Consider the following 18645-nt stretch of genomic DNA (forward strand, 5'->3'; position numbering starts at 1 on the left):
GAATATACACGGCATGCACACGTCTAAACCGTGGCGCCTATCTCGAGTTACGTAACCGTGAAACACAGGTTGCGCTGATTCTGCGTCAGCTCTTTCTTATGTCCACCACTCTGCAAAATTCTATAGATGCCTAGATACGAATATACGTTACATAGCGTTTTAATTCTAGTAGCTGGTGAGTTGGAGGAAACTAAATCGGCTTCTTCTCTTTGTTCAAAGACTGGTTCAAAATAACTTTCCTCGTACGTCTTTGAAAATTTCAATTCGCAGTTTCTCTATCGATGTGCGTACGTCTGGAACACCCGTTAGTCAGTAGCAAAGCTCACTGTATGCAATGGAATTACATATTTGCTTATTATAGAAGCAAGGTCAACAAATCGTGCGTACTGTTGCGGCAACTTTTATGTCAATTATATCAAGTACAATTACTCAAGTGCCGCAGGTTTCTCGGGGTACGTATCTGCCTAATAGGTTTATACCTCTCCGAGTGGCGTGTAAAACTGGCTCGTAGACAAGGCTTCAACGTACACATCAGAAATTTCACCAATACGCGTGCATTGTGCACGCATACCGTTGAATTTCGATGCCAGAACAACGGGCAAGTGAGTTTCAGGCTTTCGCAACAGCGTATTTCAAGGGGGCGAGCCGATCGCCCGCAGCCACCTGTCGAGGACCTCTCTTTGCATTGGTCTCTCTAAAATGCCAACCTGCGACTGAAGGCAGCCGCCTTGGTCCAGAGTGCCGGGTCCCCCGGGTACACGTAATGGGCTTAATACTTCTCGCGCGTATTATCAGACCCGAGCAGCTGCTTTCTATCCAGTTGCCAATTAATTACGCTTTTTGTAAGGCTGACCCGCTTCGCACCAACCGTGTTGCAAACCTCGACTGCTGCAGTGGCACGGCTGCTGGGCCATTTTCTTCGACGGAAACCCCGACGGCGTGCAACACCGGCATTGTTATTCTTCCAAGGCCGCCGTAGCGACAGCTTTCCGATTAAACATTGGCCAGCGAAAAAGAAAAACCTAAATGAATTTGTCCCACGTCATTGACAGTACGGGTGCACTATTTCAGAGGAAGGAAATGAGATGTATTATTTACGTGCAGAAAAAAGAATAACCATCCCAACAAGTTACGTTGTTACACATCGAGTATAATGTGCGATTTATCTGACTCGGTTGAAAAATATTCTGACAAATATTCAAATGATTCTCATGAGTCGGTGCATCTACCCGGAGAAAAGATCGAAAATTACAGCTTGTTCAGTCTTGTTCGAGTGAGATTACAGTCAGGTAATATCTAGGTCATGAGGATTGCAGTAACCACACTTGAAACCGGCAACAATACGTTTCAAGTCAGGATCTTTATCGATTCCAAGGCTCTGCGGGACAAGAATTTTGAAGTTTATTGATTCATCTTTGATGGTGTAATTTTCTTCAGATAATGATCATGAGGGAAGAAATGAAACATCCCTGATTTGCCCTCGAATAATGATGGCGACGCGGAACTCTTGACAAGTGAGTAACCGCTGTGCATTCAGCGATGTCGATGGAGGTGCACTTTTAAATTTCAACTTGAATTCAGTTGCGTTTCAAGCGATGTTTCAAGGTAATGCCGCTGGTACCGTATTCTTTCAATTTCATTTTAACATCTCATCCGAGAGGCCGGCTCCACCTTTTGTCCCGGTTTGTTAAGCGGCAGCCCATTCCGTTATCCGTGGGTTATTTACCGATCAGAGCGAAACCACCTGGTCGCATCGACGCGAAGAGCTTATAAATAAACAAATTCCGCTTTGTTGTACAGAAGATATACATACAGGTGAACAAAGGATGCTCCTGGAAGTGTTGGTGATTTTCGTATCGAGAAATCAGATCGGGTATGAACCGGTCGTGACGCGACCGCTGACCGGCTCATCCAGTTGCGAGTCGATCTATATTGACACGACTATCATGGTTGTTCGCTTCGTATTCCGAGATGGTTCCGACTCGCCGATCACCTCCAAACCGTATCTCGACAGCTCCAACCCATCTCCAATTCTGCGATTATTTTCGTTCACACGAGATCGCTAAGTCCATTAATATCAGCTGTTTTATTTTAATCACTTTTTTCTTTTGTTGTCATAATGATATCCTTATTTTGAACAGCGTTAATTTTCGACGAGCCTCGGTGACCCGGTTTCTTACAGGTACTCGCCGATCATTCATCTCCGGATTCGTTTTGCTTCTTTCACTCGGTACCATCCAGATTGAGGAGTAAAAATCGACCCGTCGAAGGTACATGCGTAGTACAATACAAATTGCTGAATAAATTGGCATTAAGATAAATCATTCCCGGACTTCACCGTGCCACGAAGCGGTAAGAATGATCGTTCATTCGTTCTGCGTACGCAGGAGTGCGCAAGAAAATCGAATTACTTACATAACCATACCGTTGTAGCCGTTAAATATGCTCGTTGGTTATTTTTAGAGTGTCATCCGAAATTACGGCGCATAAAAGCATCGGCTGCAACGGTAGTCGCGGCCTCTTATCCCGGGTGTTCGTTTTAGCGTACGACACGAAAGCACGGTGTTGTTGTCCGGTCCTATCCAGGAGGACAATCAACGTCTTCGTTGGAGACTGCAGGGGCAGCTCGTGACGTCGTTGCCTGGAGCAGTCGGCGAGTCCATGTTTCATTTTATAAATCACGCGCCGCATATCTCTCCTCGCGAGTGAGGCTCTTTTTTATTATTATTACACCATTTTTCTTTATTTCTTTGGTCGATTCTCTTTCTTCTTTTTCTCCAACTGCTCCTCTGCCTTCTTGTTCTTGTTTCTCTTCCTTTCCTTCCGCAGCCCAGCACAACACAACGCTTCGGTCCGGTTCACCAAGTGACCGCTGGGAATAGAACGAAAGCCCCCGCGGGACACTCGGGGCCAGCCGCCGAGTGCTGACCCGTAAAATCTCCCGAGACCTTTCTCGTTTTATTATATCCCATTGCCCGGCGCACGTCTCCTGATTAATCTCCATTATCCGCAGCCCCGCGCGCCTCAAGACTTTCGCAAGTATCACTGAGTCGGCGATACGAGCCAGGCTGATTATACGCAAAACGAGCGTTGCCAATTGGTAGTTCTAATTATACGTATATATATATATATATATATATATATATATATATATATATATATATATATATATATATATATATATTTAAAATTACAAAATACGTACATATAATATAGACATAAAAAACTAAAATACGAAAACAAATGTGGAAAATAGAAACTGCATTCTCTGGCTTCAAACATCATGCTTCATGTATAAAACCAAATAATGAATGAAAATGGTTTAAATAAAAAACATGTATTTGCATATTAATCTGGGCCCTACTTATTACCTTAAAATAGCACACTTCTTCCGTGTGACGTACGAAAAAAAAAGGATACGAATATCGATGTGTAAACGAACAGGTTCACTGAGCGTTCTCAGATCATTTTTCGACTTATTAATTGTCATCCACGATAAAGACGTTCAAAATCGAAAGACAAATATCGTTAGAAGCAGTGATGAACGCCACTCGGCATATGCCATATGTCGGCGCGACGCCCGAGTTTATAGCTTCTTCTGCTTCTTCTGCTTCTTCTGCTTCTTCTTCTATTTTTTTTTTTTTTCATTCAGACCGTACCGTCGACGAAGCTCCCCACACCCCGGTCAATCTTTCTCTCGTTCCCCGTCATCTCCCCGCTTCCTGTTACTTATCTCTTTTCATTCTCAGAGCCCGCACCAGTGACTACCGAGAAGACCCTCTTTCCGGGCCTCGCGCTATTCAACGCTGCCGTCTGGGCCTTACTTGCTGTTATATGCCTGCATGCGATCTATTGTGATGCCGTTTCACGGCGCCGCTGCAAGACTGAAAAAAAGACTCACGAAACGGCGTATCATGCGAAATGCTCCTTTCTCCGCGCACTCGTTGCGTATCTGTACCCCTTTATATTCGCTGTTACAAGCCGAGATGCAACTACTGAAATAAAAATATCACTGACTTCCGAGGCCTTCTCCTGTACCGAAAACCATTAATCAAAACCACGGACATATCTGTGACAGATATTCGTTGATAACCGTCAAGCATTGCGCAATCTAGAAGTCGACATGATCGTTGGGGACAAGCGCAGGCCGATATGACGACTTTGACAAGTGAAGAAAATAATTTCAATCTCGCAAAAATTTTGGCTCACGTATAAAAGAAGAAAAAAGTAACGACATTAAAAGTCAATTAGTAAGATTATTTTCAACCAAAGGAATCGTTCAGCCCCGACACCAGTGCAGCAGTGCTAAGCTTGCTAATACGAATTTCGTCTAGTAGGTATACATTACTAGTTAATTTCGAAACACAGCGGGACGACTGATTGGCATATGCGCGATATTTGTGGTTATCGTGTTACAGCGATGTGGGCACTAGGATTCGAGTTGAGGTTTTTACATAGACGACACAGAAGGCGATTACGGAAGCAACGGCCTCGGCTTATGCTTGATGCGTGTAATGTACACCAATATGTATAATGGGGATAACGTCGAACTACAACGTAGTGTATAATTAAATACATAGGAGATGAGAAGAGGCACCTTGTGTTAGAATCCGCAGCGATCGGAGCATTGAATTTAAATTGCACGCACCTGACACGTCGTTTCACTTGACCGCTCTATGCCGACAGGAAATGAAAATTCATCCGATTTATGCGGGTTTTATTTTACAAGGAAGTCACATCGGCACAAGGCGTGCCAATCCAGACGCTCTAGGCACGCGTTTGTATATCTCCGCACCTAATTATCTTCTCTTATACAGACGCATGCTTGCATCCCGATCATCCAATCAAAGAATATCTGAGTAATTATGTTTCAATTGGAGAAAACTGTGAGGATAAAACGAGAGAAGGGAGAAAAAAAAACATTCCAGGGCAACGAGCCTGTGGTTAATTCTTACTTCTGTGCAGCTACTGCCTGCGTATCAACGGCATTCGTTCGATTCACATCGTCCTGCAGGATGCTAAATACACCTTTGCGGCATCCTGCAAGTCGAGGCAGAGCTTACTCAAGCTTGTCTTCGTCGAACAAAGTTGAGTTCCAATCAGTCTTCCCTCTGGAAGTTCGCATTCCTGCTCTCCAATCGACATAAACCATGTCGGTCTTACAAAATAAATATAATCAACGAGCGTATAAACCAGCCATTATCGCCGCACCCAAATATGCGTATTCCAGCGGGAATTGGGAGCGAGAATCTATCATCTGGAGCTGGAAGACATACGCGGATGGTACGCGGCCAACTGAATTTATTTTACAATGAATAGATGATTGAGCCGCGTACTCGTAGGTTGACCCGAGAAAGCATGAGGTCGCGGACGAGAGTAGAAGAGACTGGAGAAAAGAATAGACGTTTATTGTCGAGGGTACAATATTCCCCGCTAATTCATCCTCACTCTGGCTTTAGGAATGGATGGATCATGCGTGAGATACGCACACAAACTACGCGTACGTCTCAATTTCGCAAGCCAAATTAACAGCTTAACGAGCTTTCGTCGAAGGTGAAATCATAACTGAACTATCCTTGCCATCGTGGTAATCGACGTTAAACAGCACTCGATCATTTACTAACGCTGGAACGAATCGCAGAGCCAAAATAAAACGGGAAGCGTACGCTTCAACGGCGGCCATCTTCATTTTTACCCACTTCAGTTGATATACAACGTTGCACGGCAGTTATCATCAGCCATTCCTTCGTGCGATCGCTGCCTTTTCATTTTCGAAGGGTGAATCGCTTCAGTTACTGGAATCTTAAGTAGGATATATATCGTGCATTAACATACCGGAGCGTTGTACGTGCATAGCGTGCTATGCCCAGATGGGAACTTAATATTATAATTCAGGATTTGATCTATAGAATCGATACAAGTACACGTACTCCACGTCCATGTTATATATGTATATATTCGTGTGCACGTGTAACGGCGGTTTGTAGATCATTGGAATATAATGCAGTACTCGAGTCTTGCACGAGATCGCAATTTTATTCCCGCAATTACCAATACAGGGCGAGGTATTCCAAACAACCTACGAACATTGCTGGATGGAATGTTTTTTCATTTCAAAAGGAAGCATACCGGGGATTTCACTTCGGATTGACGAACGACGGCTGTTAATTTTTGTAACATACTATGACGCGTGACGCAACCCTTTAACTTGGAATTAATATATTGCAACGCGTATCGTGTGACTGTGAACTTCGGCATGGCGGCGAAATGATTCACCCTGAGCATTGATGTTAACCGCGGATAATGTAGAATAAACTATTGATTGCAGCGTAAAGCAGGTTGGAATAGAAAGTTAGAGGCTGCAAGGAGAGGAGGATCACTTTGGTTGATCTACATCGACCTCCTCCCGAGCAACGTAAACGTGCATTTCAAAGATCACGAATTTCAATGGGTTATACATTTCATACAGCCCCGTTCTGCATGTGCCATTATATTATTGCCTTGCCATTTCTACTATCCTTTATCTGCGCATCGAAATTATTGCGACCAGTGTTAATATCACGAACTCAGGTTCCACGTTACATTCTTCATAGTTCAATCAACATTTGCCGTTGTCAAAATACTCCGGAAGTAGTTTAAGTCTTATCAATTTCATTTTGTCAAATTCGTTACTATAGTGCAATGCGAATGCAAATCTCAGAGTACAGAGCTAGATTCAGTGCTTAAATCGCGTGGCAGAAAACAAATTTCGCAGTTGTATTTGGTTTTCGAAAATGTGATTACTACGTTACTTACCGGACCTTTTAAATAACGATTAGCTTTTATATACCATGTCGTAACGCATATAATTATACAACAACGAAGCTGGGCGCAATACGTATATAATACTATGTATACATATATCCGTTTATACATACCTGGAGGTATATTATATATACGGAATACATACACGGGAAGAGCACATACCAATTAAGCATCTACCGTGTAAGACGTCAGCTACTCACGGCTAGGAAAAGGTCAACGACACATTTTTCTAATCTTCCGTGAAGGATCTCACAATTAGTCGTTACCTACCACGTATATTATATATATATTGTAACCGAGTCGAAGCATAATTGGGTTTAGACTTTTAAAATCCACGACGTGTCGGCGAATTAGCCAGCCCACGCCATTCGCACGGTAGAACAATTAATCTCCACACTGCTGATGACCGAGAGGACAGAACCGAGTGTTAAATTTTAGTTTCTGTGTGTATTCGACGATCCTAATTATATCGAATGAAATCAGTGGTAGGCCACGTTTTTGAACTGCGGCTACGCAGTGCTAATTCTCAAGTTTTCATATCGCTGTAGAGAATAACGAGCAGCTGCAAAAAATTGAATAACTACTGTAGGCCTAACGAACAAAAAAAAAAACTCGTTCCAATACGCGTATTCTATGTAGGAATATAATGCATGCATGCACGTGTGGACTTTGTATAATATGGGTGTAAGAAATGTAAACCGTATTCTAGGTCACTAGCCTGCATGGTAATATATTCATTTATTCATTTATTCGTTTCTTTATTCACTTATTTATTTGTTTGTTTATTTATTTAAGGAAACGTCTTATAACAGTACCGCGATATTACAAATTACAAAATAAATACGTACACACCGGAGCATGAAATAGAAGTGTCAATTTTAAGTAACGAACTTTATCACACACCGCGGTGCAGCGAACTAACAATAAATCCTGTAGAAGGGAAATAAAATTAATATCATTTACGATACGATGTATATATGAATTTAAAAGAGTACAAGTAGTATTCCTTCGGTGACAAAAATCGACAAGAAGAATTAGAGATAAGGGGGGCACAGATGTTGTTAAGAAAGTTGCGAATGATCGATCGTCTGGCTCAAGACGAGGTACGTATAACATGCATATCCAATAGGCATCGGCGTGTACCACAAAACACTCGTATTAATCGTTCCACGGGCCAAGAACTAACGATCGTTTAACTATCATCTGTAAATCTAGATTTTTACCATCCGTCTTATCTGCGTGTACACATATTCATACATATACATACAGATGCGTGAAACATGTGCAAGTACCAACTGTCGTTGCGTAAAATAGTGACAAGACTTAATTAGAACGCACAAAACACGCGACTCGTCCGGTGTCATAAAATTTCGACAGTACAACTTGTCGTACAAATATTTTTCGGAAAAAAATGATTTTACATCCAGAGTTAAGATAAGCATGTACGAATAATCGTGTGATATTCAGTGCGTCTAAATTAGCAGAAAGATAAATAAAAATGACTGAATCGAACGTGGATGCATGTATAACACCACGAACTGTACCATCTGTAGCTTCCGCAGTAAACGACACGGTACAACGCTACACGGCTACGCGAAGTGTAGCGAGTGCTGCACTGGTCTGGTACCGATACACCACAGCATTGTACCTTCGAGTAAGTAAATAAAGTACCCAAGTTGCCCTGCAGCACGGCGGCGGTGTTCGGGGGCGATGTGATCGTGCAGTAGGACGTTGGTTGCAGGGTATCGTGAATAGAGTTGCGCAACCCGCTCGCCGCGAAGGTAGGGCACCAAGTACACGATTTTACCTGCCACTCGAGGTACGCGTTTAACCGATACGTGCATGCATACGGTGCACTTTGCATGTTACTATCAAGTGGCACCACTTACATTTCATTTTTTCTTTCACTTCTCTGCCGCTTCCTTTTTTCCATGTCTCGACATTTTCTGTTGTTTTATTTCCACAATATTGCATGTATTATTTATGCAACACACACGCGCAATTCATGGGCATGCATTTCACACTTGCGCCTTCGCCACTCTTGTCACTTGTAAATATAAAGTTATACGTAAGTTGATCAAGATCGTTCCGCGCCTTATATGCTATTACAATATCGCATTATTATTTATAATACTTCGATTTACATCTCACGTCGATCCGTATATATATGTACACGTATACAGAAATTATTAAGAAATAACAACAAGCCAAGTGTTACGTATTTTCATTTTTTTGTTATCGCAGCTTGATTTTCTTCCCGCGTTGCGCAAATCGTTACAGGTATAGGTATGTAACACGATTACCCGTGCGCTGCAGTATTTGCATAAGATCTGCGCAATTTATATTCCGCCGTGAGAGATTGTACATTCATGACCCATATCTTTGACTAATTATACAACCATAGAAGACACAATTTTCCCAACTCCAAGATAGGTGTATATACATACGAGTTGTGAGAAAGGGACATTTTTACATCCTTGTAAGAGTGCGATTGGAGCTTTTAAGAAACTCAACCGCCCAATTTCGCGTCTTCTTTCTTTCGGAATCTACGACTCCAACTAAATAAGAATAGAAGAGGATTACTTTTTGAAGCGCCGAGCACTAGAGTTGGGAATGAAATATCTTAAAAGAAGTACAAGGATCTAAGTAACAGATGGGGAAAAACTGGATTAGGTCAGACGTACGACCCTCGAGGGACTCGGTGGTGTCGTCAAACTGGGATCGAGAGACAGGTGCTCTAGCGACCGGTATAGAAGTTTACAACTGCAGTTGGGTCAACGCACCTAGCTGCTGACCCTCCATCTTGGTCGGCTGCGTACCAACTCGAATGAAACGTTATCACTGAAAGACTGGCTTCGAGCATGTGTGTATGTACGAACACGCCAAGACACGCGCGCGCCGCAGGCCTCGCGATGGAAACGCGTCTGCGCGTGTACGAAACAATCTTCTTGCCCCAAGTGCGGTCGCCCATCGCTCGACTTACGTAAAACTTATCGGCATTATCGTATCGTGCGTTAGGTATAGGTATAATAATATACCCCTCGCTTATGTAACTCGAAATTGTTAAAAAAAAAAAAAAAGGGTTGGGTCAGCCATGCGCGCGCGCGCTCAAGCACTATTCTGTATGCGACGTGCCCACGTATGTGTATAAACAACAAAACAAAGGATTTTTTAACTGGTCGATTACTGTGCCAATTCTGCTCCTTCAGCTAGCACGAATCGCACATTTGGTCACATCGCGTAACATTAGTTAGAAGACAAAGATGAGGATGACGTTGGTAACGTTACGATGACGACGCATGTTTAGGATAAATCGTTACTTTCCAAATCTTTCGAAATGTCTGAAATTTAGTAAAACTATGATAGACAAAACGTATTGTTATTTCGAAAATTTGACTTATTGAAAGTCATTTTAAAATTGCGCAATAATGATTTTTTCCCCTCAATTTTCGTTACGTTAACGTTACTAACTTCAGCCTCGGACGGACAAAGCACAATTGGCTGCGCGGTTGATGAATGAACGGACTGCGGCGAAATATTATAGATTAATCGAGTATACATTGTGAAGGCAACGTAAGCCTGAACAGCGTTGCGATAAGGAAGTATTAACGGTTATTACAATTCGGTTCCAGTGTAGGATTTATAGTCGTGCAAGAAATATTGGACCTGAGTTTCTATCATCGATCATTTTAAAACGTTTGTTAACGGCGAGCGGTCGCTAGTCGAGAGAATTACCGTAAGGCGACTCGATCGGTTAGGTGTAGTAGTTAAGTCTCGAGGAAACTGTTTGCTCTGGCTCACTTTGATCAAATAAACAAATACGGTGGTTTATCCCCCACCCTGTAACGTCTGACCTGATCGATTCGTTTCATTTTTTCCCCTTCCAATCGCTCGCGGGTTTATCGACAACGGATGCAAGGTGTTAGGATCCCGCTTCTCGGAACATCACCTTCCAGACAGATAGCCAATCACGTATATACCAATAAAGTATATCGACGCCAACTTGAAGCGTTATCATCGACGCGCCGTGCACTCGATCGGCGGTTGTGCTAGATCCTAACGTACTTCTGACTCGAAATTCGCCTATCGTTCACGGTTTTCGAATGTTCTCCAAGTCTAATCCGCAGCACCTTCGCGATGCGCGTTTATCGAATTACGACAAAAATGAAACAACGATACGGGTAACAACACGCTGAGCCCAAGGAAATTGTGCGGTACGTACGTGAGTAAATACACGGGTACATACGCAGTAACGGATCTCTGGACGACGGAATAGATGGATGGATGGTTGGACAGGACAGTCGGAATGGTCGTCGCGAGAAAAGATCACTTGGATAAAAGGAAGGAAAAGAAAAAAGATAAACCAGAGGAAACGACTAACCTCGCACACAAAGATTTGAGAAAAAAGTAGGAAAAAAAACAACATATTTCGACAAACGTCAGGCCGACCGGCAAAGTCTCACGGCACTTTTTTCAGATTACGTACATATACGTCATTCGTGTGCGTATACATATGCAATACAGAATTGGTATAATTATGACGCGTGGATCAGTCTTTGCTACCGTTTTAATCAGAACATCACTCTCTTCGATGATTACCACTCTAGTGTAACGATTGTTTTGTTGATTTGCGTTACTGCGAATCAAATTACACTTAACAATAACTCTGTGCCAAAACAATACACGGTTAGACGAAGCGCTTAATAGGCGAGAAACTTTAGAGTTGTATAATTAATTATGTGAAAATCAATTAACTGAATAAAGTTTTCTTCATTCAATCAATCAATCAATCAACAATTTCTCCATACCGCACACCTCGTTATTTCTTCTTTATATCGATTCACTACGGGCACATAATACAGCTGCACGTAGGCGCGTAACGAGCTGACAAGTCGTTTACTTAGCCACGTGTGGCTAATAACAATAGCAAGAATATTACGAGAAAAAAAAATAAGACAATAAAGAAAGATAACAATAACGGTGATGATAATATAATAGTAATAATCACATAATACACGTACCTACTGGGTAGAAAAAATTTAATAAAAAAAAACCAAAAAAAAAAAAGAAACAACTCTTCGTGCCAAACCATTATAAGTAGAATGAATGGGCATACTCAGTCCTGAAGTTAAATAACAATATTCAATTCAATTAAGCCTGAAATTTCCATAAGATGTTCAATGTGTCGTGTTAGCTGCTGATGATGATGCGAAAAAATCGCGTGTAGGTACGAGTTTCGTTATATGACCACTGTAACCAGTATGAGTTCAGGTAGGACACACAAGCGAACCCGTGAACTTACTACGCGCACAGGCAACGACGTGCGTTTAATGTTGGTACCGAAATATTACCAACCAGCCTGTACAATTCGCTGTCAGATTGAAGGAAGCAAAAAAAAAAAAAAACCCTACCTGCGAAATGATATTATTAATTACACGACGGTATTGTACTCTACCTATATGGGAAAATAGATACGGCGATTCTCTCCCAGGAGTTCAACGATGCAGGACATCATCGGCAATAGGTTCGATTGGCATGTACCTATGAATCGTATAAGCGACGGCGATGCGATGCCCGTGGTGAAATTGAATTTAATTTGCCCATAACCTCATGCGGCGATGCCCGCTTTTGTTATCCGAATAACGATCGAACGGGATGAAGTCGCGCGTAGGCGCTGCATCGCTTCGCTTCGCTACTCGACTTCTCTTCTTCCTCTTCTTCTTCCTCGATCACGGAGCTAGCATTTATACTGGCCAACACTAAGTAAGCCGCGACCACCACCTCGCATCACCTCGCCTCATCTCTTTCATCGAGATAATCTCGCGTTCGTGTCCAACTTCGATGTAATAAGGTTGAGCAAAATGTACGTACAGCCCAGCTAGATGATGGCCAACATAAAACGCGAGGCGTCGTTAGACACTTCCGATCACCTGGCTCGCTCCAACAACTGTAAAACGAGGTACTCCGAGTACATGCAATGGTAAAAAAAGTCATCACCGAGTCGAATTTATTTGGTCGTTCTAAAATAAACCGTTTTCCACAAGTTCTTATGTACGATGCATTACTAATGTGCTTATAAATTAGTGAAAACTATCCCGGTATATTATTTTTTACTTTTCAGTAACACTGGCCGGCCATTAAATTTCTTCCTAATTGCAGCCGTAAGCTGGATATTTCAAAAAAAAAAACAAAAAAAATTTCGGCTATAGGTGGGTGATTTAATGCGCAAACTCGATCGTAAAAGCGATGTGTGAGTAAGTATAGGGAAATTCAGTGGGAAGTTAGTGCTCCAACCTACGCCGTATCGAAACACCTGTGTGTTACGCTACGCGTTGCGTTATACATTCTATATATATATATATATATACATATACATTATATATACGTATACGCACGCTTCGAAGGAACATAAATTATTGGCATAAAGAAGGTCACAAATCTCAGCGCGTGCAGGATAGCGAGGTACGTTGAGCTTTGGCATCCCGATTATCCCGTACGTTATATACAATGTTTTATAAATTTTTACACATCTTTGATACGGTTCTTTGATATATTTTATTTCGACCGTTTTTTCTATTCCTTCGAGTTGCGTAGCTGGCACGAGTTCGCTATGCCGTATCAGCTGATGTCACCCGTAATTTGAATGCCGAATGAGTTTAAACGCGCAGAGATATGTAAGGAAATTACGTCATTCACCAAATCCCACGCACTGGCAGCTTGACACTAAATCCCATATTATGCCAAATTTCTTCTCCAAAAAAACCAGGAATCATCGATTACATTACGACACATTACGCCCGTGTAGATTCGTTGCTGCAACGGTTTTGACTCAATCGTAAAAAGAGAAGAAATCTCTTCCTTTCGAAGAATCGCGCCCAAGTTCGGTGCGATATTGGATCGCGGAACGGTGTAAATGGGATTAAAGGCTCGCACGGCCTGAGGGGGATTTTTATTTTCGCGTAAAACGTGACAAATAAAGTGTAATTTCACGGAACGGCGAGACCGCTTTCCAGCCCGATGACTCGATTAAAAGCCGGATCGACTTGGCCGGGGATCCGGAGGCGTAATATTCGGAGTTTAAGAGCGCCAAAGGGTTCTTAAACGCGCTCTTAGTCGACGAGCATTACAAAGCAGGTGCGGGGGTAGGAGTTTCGTTATGCCGACAGCGTTTGACCCGAATCTCAATCTCAAACCGCCCGAATTACCGATCCAGCCCGGTCGTTTAACCATTGATTAAAAATTAATTCCTCAGTCATACGCCGCGTTATTTATGGGAGATACGCGAATGCGAATTTAATATCTCCGCGGCGGCGTTACGCGCGTTGACCCGTTTTCGCCGCCTTTTCGCCTTTTCGCTTTTCGCTTTTCGCATTTCGCACGCGTCTCGGAGCTCCGGCTTCGGGTCACGGCTGCACAACACCGGCGTCGAGCCCATTAAGACGAGAAGATCTTAATTGATGCTCTAACGTAATTAATCGGCTCGATTAAAGACTCGACCCAGCTAGCTCGAGTTTGCGCAATCCGTTTGCCCCGATCCTCCGGGCACCTGTTACTCAGCACAAACTCAGTCACCGATGCAACGATAGTCAGATCCTATTCGAGGATAGCGATGAATTTATTAACCCGAGGCTCGTCGTCGCCTTTCCAATGTGTCGCCTCGTGGGTGGTTGTTGAATTAAGTTTCAACGAAGCGAATCACGACGCGAAATAATTAACTCTTGAATAAAAGGTGGAAATTCTCCTCCGAGAAACGCAAAAATATTAACTCTCTTCTCGCTTCGTGCAATCGTCGATTTACTCGTAAAAAATCGACGACGATTAGCACTCGATGCCGCACTTTTGCAACCTACGGCATCGTGAGTGTAACACAAGGTATAAATAAGTCTACACAAAAACTAACGATGAGAAGTGAAAGTTTCGCGAGCTGGTGAGAATTGACCCATTGTTAAAGGCGCCGCCGCTTGTACGGAACGTGTATAGTTATTGTTGCCGCTGAATGATCTTACGATACAAGTGTATCGGCGATCACCTATAAACCTAGTCCTGATCGTGAGTCAATACGATCGGAAACCGGGTCTCTCGCTCCACATTTCATAATCCGACGTTGACTTTTCACCCTGGGCGATTTTCATATTTATATAAATCGAAAAAATCAGACTACGAAACATGAACCTCCGGCTGTTTTTCTCCTCTCTCTTTCTCTTTCTCTCTCTCTCTCTCTCTCTCTCTCTCCTCGTCCAGCGGAAGGATTAGAAGTCGTAAACCGAGTCCTGCACGGGGCGGCGATCGGTGTTCCAGGAAAAGTGTTAAAAGTCTGACGCAGTTTCGGGGCGCATTTGAGCCTGGGGTATAAATTAGACCGAGTTTTGGGGCTGATACGCGTCCTCGTCTACCTACCTCGCGGGTTATCTGGACGTTATCAAACTCCCCAGTGCCCGTAGAAATACAACAAGCGTAAACTTTTATCTCGGACAAAGAACCGGATGGGCCCCTCGCCCAGCTCCGCCCGAAATCCCGTCGACTAGATGAGTTTCTAGCCGGCGCAATGGGAACTTTTCGGGCCTTCGGACCCGAAAGCCAAGCCACTACGTGTATCCGCGGTAGCCTGTTTACAAAGCGGCCGAAGAGATAGCATTGTATCGAGATTCGAACACGTACGCATACGTGTCTCTACGTATCATGAGACTGCAGGCACGCACTGCACCGTTGGATGGATGCATCCGCGTACCTGATATTTCGTTAAAAAGCTGGGCGTGTTGCGAGAATCCGATCTGAACTCGTCGTGTTTTCAGCCTTGACACGCAAGAAATATCAAATACAGTCGTTCGTGGTGATAACGTCGAAGCAAGAGATCGTCGTACAGAATTAATCGTACTAAATTGATGAGGCAAAAACTCTCGTAGATTTTCCCTTTTCTTTTTGTCACTGGCGACGAGTAACGCGCGGTTATAATTTTACAGATATTGAAAAACGGAATACAATGTAGGAGGTTCAATTGAACGGAGTTGGAGACATAAATTGAAAATATACATCTTGTTGTGCGATAGCGGAGTGGCCAGTCAGCCTCGGCCTTTTCAATTACCGAGTGGCGCCCGTCGTATATACGATTTGTAGTGGTCGTCTTCTTCTTGTTCTCTTGTCTTGTCTTCTTCGATTCTTTTTTCGTTTCTTTTCTTTTTTTTCTTTTTCTTTTTTTTCAAGTGTTTTTGTGTCGTACAGCGGTCGCAGCCGGTACATTTCCTCTCCTTGTACAACATAATGATATCTCTCCCTGTTTTTTGTTCCTCGTTATGTGCTGGTAAAGGATAGAACGAAAGGGGTACGTGTGCCTTGCCCACTCCGGAGAACCAGGACAGTGCCTTTAAACGCGCTGCAGGATATATCCGGAAGAATAAAACGGTCACGATTTCCAATTTCGATATTAGAATTACAGATTAAGAGACATACAATGCGAAGCGTGGAAGAAAAGACCGTAGAATAATGTAGAATGAAATGAAAAGCCGTGTAATACGCGGTGTTGCGTACATTTCATTTCTCCATCTTACACTTTTACGTATATCGGCCACTTCACCGGCGTCAAGGGTCAAGGCGATAAATACAACCCTGCACGGGCAAGACATTCGACCACGAAGGGGGGTCAATCAATTATTCATCGCGAAAGTGTGTGTGTGTGCGCGTATATATATGTACATATATACGTATATCGGTGTACGTACGGTGCGGTATATCGAGTCACGCCGCGCCAACGGATATCGAGGGACTTAGATCCCGTTTTCCAGGGGGAATACTCGCTATATTACCTCGATATGGCGTCGGAAGGGTTGCCGAAGCAGGGATAGACGCACCACGATCAGACTCGGGCGCACTCACACCATAGAGATACAAGTCACGCGGATGCAGAGATCGTGGGCGAGAGAAAAGCAACCTGCTTGCATCCTCCGACTCCGGCGCTGCACCTGCGCCGTTAACTGCAGTCAGGACTCGCCTTAGACTTCGCTCCTATTGCCTCATGGATTATACACGCTGGCATAGATCTTCTTCCTATTCGGTTACCTAATACCGTTAAATTATACATATACCAATTCCTATTCATCGTCGTACGGGCAGCGATGCTCGCAGTCATTTTCATCGACAAGCTGCAACTCGATCCAAGACTTGGCGATATCGCGCGGACAAAAAAATGTCGTAAACTTGTTCATTCTCATGGTGATTATAAGAACTTGACCTCCTCTCGGAACACCAAGAAGCAAGAATTTAAAAAACTCCGTACGAAACGTTCGACATTTTTTGTACGTCTTAAATGATTCAAAGGGATGGATTTTTCTTTTTTTTTTAATACACTGTACCGTAGAACGGTTTTTTAAAGTGTTGCATTAAACCACGAAACTTTGTTTAAGAAAATTCATCCGCAAGTTCGAAAGTCGGAGTAATGATATTCAGGATATATTATCATATTATGATCAGATGAGCCGTTAATAGGAGGACAGATATGACACATGTACGTCGTTTAGAATTTAGTAACAGTCGAATGCGATTGCGACGTGTGTATATTAGCTACACGTAAATACGCGAGCGCAACTTATGGGAAGAGAATAGATTTACGTGACCGTACAATAAGCCATAACACATTGCAGCGAGTGCATGACGGGATTTTATTAGGCATACTAGATATTACGTCACTTCCCTGAGCATGACGAGGGAATGCGACGAATACAATGCCGCGCGCATAGTTATAACGGATTATTTACTTCCTCAAGGGTTTCGTTATTTCTTTACCTTTTTCAACGCGCACACCTTGGATGCATGCGACGCGTACCTTATCGTAGGTACGTGAGTGTTACAGGTAAGCGAACGATTGTAAGAACCAGCGTAACGCCCGGCATAACGTGTGGGTAGATTCACGTGATCGATGATAGCTCAAGATCTTCGACATCGCCGACGGCCGCAGCACCGTTTAAAATAAAACTGATCAATTATTCATGGATGACGAAAAGTCCCGACAACCTTCCGCGTTGCACTTCCAATATTATACACGAGGGTCACTCAAGCGTTGGTCACCGCGTTACGGACGCCATTGGGTCACCGCAGGGCGATAGAGCCGAGGCCTAAAATCCAACGAGCCAAGGACGCCGGCCTCGTCGAACACGGGACGAAGACTCGGGTCTCGTATTTCACGGTCTAGCGTCGAAGGGAAAATAAAAAGGGGTGATAGTGTCAAATTCACATATTTCTGGAACGGAAAATATACGCTTTTCTATTCTTTTCCCGTGCCCCCCGATCAGCCGTGGGGGTGACAGTTGGCTCCAGACCGGGTAAACAGGGGTATATATACGGGTTGAAGAAATATACACAGAGCAGAAAAGGGACCGAAAAATCCCCGGGCAAGTCGCGGCGTCGCGCCTGGCGGCAAACACGAGATCGTATCAGTCCAACCGTCCTCGTCGTGTGTCTTACGCGACTCTTGTTCCCTCAGAAAATTCAAGCTACCCAGGCAGCGAAGCTCTCGAAATTCTTGTACGCACTTCCACGCGTGATTTCACGCCGAGCGGGACAAGAGCGTGGAAAAAGGGAATGAAATTCGGCGGAGAAAAAAGATTATTCGCAATGCTCTCAGGCGGAAGGATGCGTCCTACACTCGGTGCACAAACACACACACACACACGTGTAGGAAAATAAAGGAGCAATATGGCGCGTGTCTTAGAGGCATAAAAATACAACGTAGCTACAGCTGTACAGGTATAATGTTTCGCGACAATCCACCCGTGGCGTTTGATTAGCCGTTATGCTAATTACTACAAGATGTATATCAGCTTCACCGCGCATGACTCGCGGTATGTACCT

General features: G+C 43.4%; 1 protein-coding gene across 2 annotated transcripts in view; it reads right to left on the reverse strand.

Annotated features, from left to right (window-relative positions):
- LOC107226758 (protein TANC2) overlaps positions 1-18645 on the reverse strand; it is a 67766-nt gene that overhangs the window by 10292 nt on the left and 38829 nt on the right. The gene's annotated exons all lie outside the window — the stretch shown is intronic.

The sequence above is a fragment of the Neodiprion lecontei genome, chromosome 6, assembly GCF_021901455.1.
Source record: "Neodiprion lecontei isolate iyNeoLeco1 chromosome 6, iyNeoLeco1.1, whole genome shotgun sequence".
In the NCBI taxonomy this organism is placed as follows: Eukaryota; Metazoa; Arthropoda; class Insecta; order Hymenoptera; family Diprionidae; genus Neodiprion; species Neodiprion lecontei.